At 29.6% G+C, this 6,346-nt stretch overlaps 1 long non-coding RNA gene across 1 annotated transcript; it reads left to right on the top strand.

Annotated features, from left to right (window-relative positions):
- The first annotated feature begins 5,066 nt into the window (after positions 1–5,066).
- Positions 5,067–5,940, top strand: LOC108488745 (uncharacterized). Its single transcript, XR_001871810.2, has 2 exons — positions 5,067–5,265; positions 5,534–5,940. It is a non-coding gene; the product is annotated as an uncharacterized LOC108488745 (long non-coding RNA).
- The last annotated feature ends 406 nt before the right edge of the window (positions 5,941–6,346 follow it).

The following is a 6,346-nucleotide window of genomic DNA, read 5'->3' as shown; positions in this document are numbered from 1 at the left end:
TCCCACCTTCTTTATTTAATGGAAATTCACGATATAAATTTTATAATAAACTTACATCGATTATCTTCCTATTTTTTGCGATTATAAGTGTATAGCAACTACTTTTTTTATAATAGATAAAAATTTAAGATAAATTAAACTGTTAGAGAAAAAATTGATTGGATAAAAAATTTGAAGGATAAGGATTGAAATATGCTTTAATGAATGATAAAAAAAATTGGATTATCTATTAATGGATTTAAAACAAACTCATTATTACTTGGTTTTTAATGTTTCGTTCTATCTAATAAATTATTTTTCAAAACTAATTAAGTTTGATAAGAGAGACAAGTAACATTTTAGGATAGGGCTGGCAGCACTTGCGGGCCTTGTCATAAAAGATGATGGGCTTTGGAACCATAAATTAGGGCTTTGGGCGACACAATCAACACGTCATAATCCCTAGCACGTGACTCTGCCGAGAAAAGGAGTAAAAGGCCAAAGGGAGCAGCACAGACCACTGACTCAGTCTCATGCTTTAGTAAGTTTATCTTTTCTATTTTTTTTGTTTGGGTAAATTCCAGTTCCAGTCATTTAATTAATGAGAAGTTTTTCCATCATTTAATTATGTGAAAGTTATGAAATAATCCCCAAAATTTTCTTTGTTAATTCAAAGTTGTTGTGACACAAGCTATGTGTTTGGAAGGAGTGATTAAGGGAGTGGACACCTTATTCAAGTACCGCAATAAATAGAAAACAAAATAGGGATACAAATGTTGTTTACATAGTTTGATTTTTTTATGTTTGCGGAGCCTGGCTCAATAAAATATAATCTATCTTGAACACTTACGACAAGCAATTCTAAATTTATCACACCCGTGACAATTTCCTCACTTTTATACCTTTAAGATTGATACTTTCACCACTAAATTTACCTCGTGAACTTAACAAGTAAAATCACAACACAAAATGTTTTACCATCAAAATGCAGTCATAAAATGAAGTTCATCACAAAAACACTTAATGCTCTATATACAATTTCAAAATATTATCTATTGATTATATAGAATATTTCATGACTTGCTAACATAAGAGATTTATCACAATTCCTATAAAACAATAATAAAATAAGAACTATCGCAATCAAGATAAAATAACAATAAGATAACATCTATCACAATAAATAAAAAACAACAATAAGATAATTTGAAAATAATAAAATAATAATAAATAAGGTAAACATAAATTCTTGGCAGCTAAAAATGTAATTGTAATAGGCCAATTTTGGCCTAGGCCCCCCAAAAAATAATAACCGAATAAATAAAGCCAAAGAATGCAATCGGTCGAAAACAAGCTAAAAATGGTCAAATTGAAAGACAATTATTAAATTGTGGCCTAATAAAAAAGATAGAGAAAGCCAATGAGTTATCAAATTTTGTTGACTTGGTAAAAAACAAAAAATAGGAAGATATTATTTTTATTTTATTTTACTAAATTAGTTAGGCTATTTTTAGTAAACCCTGTGTATATAAATAGGGGTATTTTGTTCTTTGAAGGGGAGGGGAGAATCTAGTGCAAAGGAAAATTTTCGAAAAAGTGATTTTCTTTTTTTCCTGATTAGACTCAACATCTCGTGGTTTTTTTTCTTTCTGTTCTTCTCTTGTTTTTTTATTTATTTTTTAAATCCATTTGCAAAGAAGAAAATAAAAAGAAAGGGATAAAATAGGGGTACCGGATTTGTTGATATGTCGTCGGAGTCTCTCCTTCGTCAAAATCAAATTCGACAGAGAGCCCTTTCTTTTTTATTCTTTGTGGTTGAGAATGCCAAACCCTTGAACAAGGCTCTTATGGGAGTGAAGAGGGGTGTTTAGTTTTTTATTTCTGCTTTTAAATGACTAAGTGTTTTAATTTTAGGGTTTATTTTGGTTTTATAATGTATCTGAAATGGCACCGTTTAGGGCCTGTTTCAGTGGCTCCAAAACGGTGCCGTATAAGGCGACCTGATTCAACCTGACCCGGTACCTATGAGGATCCGCGCATTTTGCTTAAAGGGGATATCTGCACGATTAGTCCCTTTCTTGTGCGCAGTCTTATGATTGGGCCCTATTCCAATTTTTTTTTATTTTGACACTGAAAGTTGAGCATTGTTTCAAATTAGTCCGCGTTTAAAATTGTGTTTCGAAGATTTGGGCATTTGCATTTTTTAACCTCGTGTGTTTTCGCGCACTTTATTTTGATCCTTGATTTTGTTTAATAACTTTATTTGTTTGTAAATCATTCATTTGATTTTGGTTTTTACTTCAATTGTGTCTGTGGTTTTTTTTTTTAGTTTATGTGTTTTATTCCTTATAATTTATTCATTATTTATCGTTAAAAGAAATTGTTTTAACATTTTTATTTTTTTCGCTTGATCTCGCATTGTTTTAGTGTTTTTATTACTTACTTTTGTATATTTTTATATTGTTTTTCAATTTTACTTATTTTATATTTTTATATATTTCTATGTTTTAAATATTTATGTGATATTTAATTTAAATATTCTTATGCATTTTATATATTTACACATAATTTAGCTTAAAATTATTTTCTCATTCTATGTATATATTATTGATGTTATATTATTTTATGTATATATTTTCTTTAAAAATCTATTTATATATAATTTATTTCCTATAAAGACCCTATTTTATCATATATTTTTGTTTATTTCAAATACTTTTATACATTTGTATTATCATGTATCAATTATTTATATTAAATTTTTATTTTACGATATTATTTATGTAGATTGACATATGTATTATTTTGTATATTACTTACCTTATAATATTTATTTTAAAATTTATTTGTGTATTACTATTTAATATATTATTTATTTTTACCTTTTATCTATTTTAAACTTTTATATCTATTACTTGTTTTAAAATTTTTCGTACTGTTTTGTATAGTGATGTTTTCAAATTTTCTTTCTTTCATATTATTCATTTTATTTTATTTTAAAACTTGTTATATTTTACTTGTGTAATTTGCTTGGAATTTCTTTTAAATTGGCTTTTAATTCATTAGCCTTTGATTATTAATATTAGTGTTTGTATAGTATATGATGGGTTGCCATTGCATGTACCCTAATTTGTTCCTTTGTGTTTTTATTATTTTTTATCATTCATGTAATATTATTGCCAGGTATTTTTATTTCATGCTCGATACTGTGCTTGTATGTTTCTTATTATTACATCAGGTTTTAAATTACAATTTCCATCCAATATCGATTGCCTTTTATCTTAAGTAAACTAAACGAATATTTTGAGCCGGTTTTATAATCGCTTATTTGAAAACTTCTCAAAAAAAGACTGTCGAAACCATTTTTATTTTGAAAAACGGGGATCGACTTTAAAACAAGGTATGAAGTCTCCACCAATCCTTTTTGTTTAGGTGTGATTGGGTCACCCTGTGGTCGATCATTTTAATAAAACATTTTTGGTTTATTAAAACAACGTTTTTGGTTTACGAAAAACTAGAAGACGGATTTGGGAGTAGGTTACGTGCGAGGAAGGATTAGCACCCTCGCAACGCCTAAAATTGGTACTGTATTGATCGATTAACGTGCTAATGTTGAAAATTTGAAAAGATTTTAAAATACAATCTTTAAAAACGTTTGGATAACTTGAATTGGATATTGAGGTTCTCTCACTTAGAAGGAACAAAATATTACGTCCAGCACGATTGGATACAATATTACGAACCATCGACACAAGATCATCTCAGGATTTCCAAAACACATGCACTTAAAAAAAAAGATATTTGGCTATTCGGCTCAAATAGTAAATCGAAACCCAGCACGAATGGGCACCATTTATCGAATTTCTAAATACGAAACATTGCCTTATTTTAATTTGAGAAAACATGGATAAAATTTTAAAAGGATATTTTGTATTTTAGTCGAATGGAAAATCGAAACCCAACACGATTGGGCACGATCTCCCAAACTCCCCAAATACGAAATACTGCCTCATTTTAATTTAAGAAAACATGGATGAAATCTCACAAGGATATTCCAAGGATATTCCATAGTTCAGTTGAATGAAAAAGTCGTAACCCAGCACGATTGGGCACGATTTCTCAAACTTCCAAACACGAAATATATTCTTATGTTGAGGGTTTTTCTTTTTTCTTTTTTAAAAACGCAAGTGGTTGTAAAATAAATAAAGATAAAAATAAAATGTAGAAAATAATGATTGATGAGAGTGCTTTTCAATTATGCTAAAGTAAGATATTTTAAAGTAATAGATAGTACATAAGTAAATCTTGAGAAAATCTAAATATGATACAACATGAGGTTTATAATATACATAAATAAAGCTAATGTTAATTTTATGTATGCAACAATATATAAAGCGATCTCATTAAATATCTTACATAATTCCAAAACCATATTATATGAGAGTTTTTGAACAATAAGAATAACAAAAAAAAGGGAAAAATAATAATAACGTTAATGAACCACTATGGTATCCGAAAATAATGGTAGACTAATAATAATAAAAATAGTACTAATACCACATATAAATAATAGTGTAAGAATACAATAATAGAAATAGTAACGATAATAATAATAATGTATAACAGTAAGGATAATAACAATAATAATATTAATGAAAAGAGTAAGAAAATAAATGGGAAAAAATGTAATAGAAATAAATAATAATCATGAAATGATACCAATAATAAAAATAGAAGGTAATAAATAATGATAAAAATAATATTAAAGCGAATTAATCAAAAAACCAAAAAATAATGGAAAAGACTAAATTGAACTTCAAATGGGAGTTTAGGGCGAACTTGGAAATAAGTAAAAGGGAATTGGACCAATTTGAATGCACACATAACAAAGGGAGGACAAAAAGCGAAATGATCCAAATCCCAAAAATGCAGTACTCAAGCATGGGCTAAATTAAAACAGTGTAGGAGTTTCGGGGGAAAATTTAGTAAATTTAAGAAATATTGAAACACGGCTCGATTGAACACTAGCGCAAAGGGGAAGGACCAGTAGCATAAATTTCCCCTACCAAGCCCAAAAGCATGATTCCATCCCACCCAAACGGCACCATCTCTGTCATAAGTAAAAAAAAAAAAAGGGAAAAAACTAAAACTTCATTTGGCAGACTTTCTTTCTGAAAAAATGGGTTTCAAATCTTTCTTTTAAAATTCTTTAACTTCTCCCCTCCCCCTTCATCAATCCATGGAATTCATCGGCGCATGCAGCACCTCCGTCCGTCGAGCGAAAGAGTAAGCAAAATTCCTCCTTTTTATAACCCGATAATATTCTACACTAATCAATAAATAAAAAAGAAAAAATCAAAACTAAAAATCTATGAAACCACCTTCAAACGAAATTGATTTTCTGCTCGATGGCATTCAATTTTTTGTGTGTATTCTTGCTTCGAATATGAATGTGTATTTTTTTGGTATTTGATTCCCGAAACAAAACCCCCCTTTACAATACATTTCTAAGGCTTTTATAGCCGATTTTACAACCTATTTCACTTGTTTGCAGGTTCATGGGCATGTACGTCTCTTGCGTGGAGGTGGAGTGATGCATGACGCGGAGATTTGCACGACGTGCGGTGCCTGGGGATTGTTTCGGTTGCAAACGGCAGCTCCTTGGGTTTTTTGTTGAAATCTGTTTGTGTTTTGGGCCATTTGGGTCGTGTTTGTAAATAGGTATTTAGGTTTGGGTCTGTTTTTGTTGGGTTTTGGTTTCTAGGGTTTTGGGCTGGGCAAATTTTGGGCCTTACAAAGACAATATTTTGTGTTTGGAGATTTGGGAAATAGTGCCCTAACGTGTTGGGTGTCGATTTTCCGTTTGACCAAATAACTGAGTATCTTTTTTTTTTAGGCATGAGTTTTGTAAACCCTAAGATGATTTTAACGTATTGGATGTGATATTTTGTTCTTTCAGAACAGGAGAATCTTAAAATCCAACTCGAGTTGTTCACGAATTTTTAAAGGGATCATATTTTAACATTTTTTCAAATTTTCAACGTTAGGACATTAATTAATCAATTGGTACTAATTTTGGGTGTTGCGAGGGTGCTCATGCTTCCTCGTACGTAACTTACTCTCGAACCTATTTTCTATAATTTCGTAGGTCTAAATCAATATTTTAAAAAAAAAAGTGTTTTATAAGGTGATCCAATCACACTTAAACAAAAGGATCGGTGGCGACTCTATTTTCATTTTAAAGTCAACTTAGTTTTTTAAAAATAAAAAATAGTTTCGACAGTAATGTTTCAATTCAATCCAATATCCACAATCCAAGGGATTAGATAAGGGTAATATTTTTTTTTTCCGATCAGGCCCAAAATGG

The sequence above is a fragment of the Gossypium arboreum genome, chromosome 12 (assembly GCF_025698485.1).
Source record: "Gossypium arboreum isolate Shixiya-1 chromosome 12, ASM2569848v2, whole genome shotgun sequence".
Classification (NCBI taxonomy): Eukaryota; Viridiplantae; Streptophyta; class Magnoliopsida; order Malvales; family Malvaceae; genus Gossypium; species Gossypium arboreum.
Note: the sequence above shows the minus strand (reverse complement) of the source record. Positions and strands in the feature narration are given on the sequence as shown.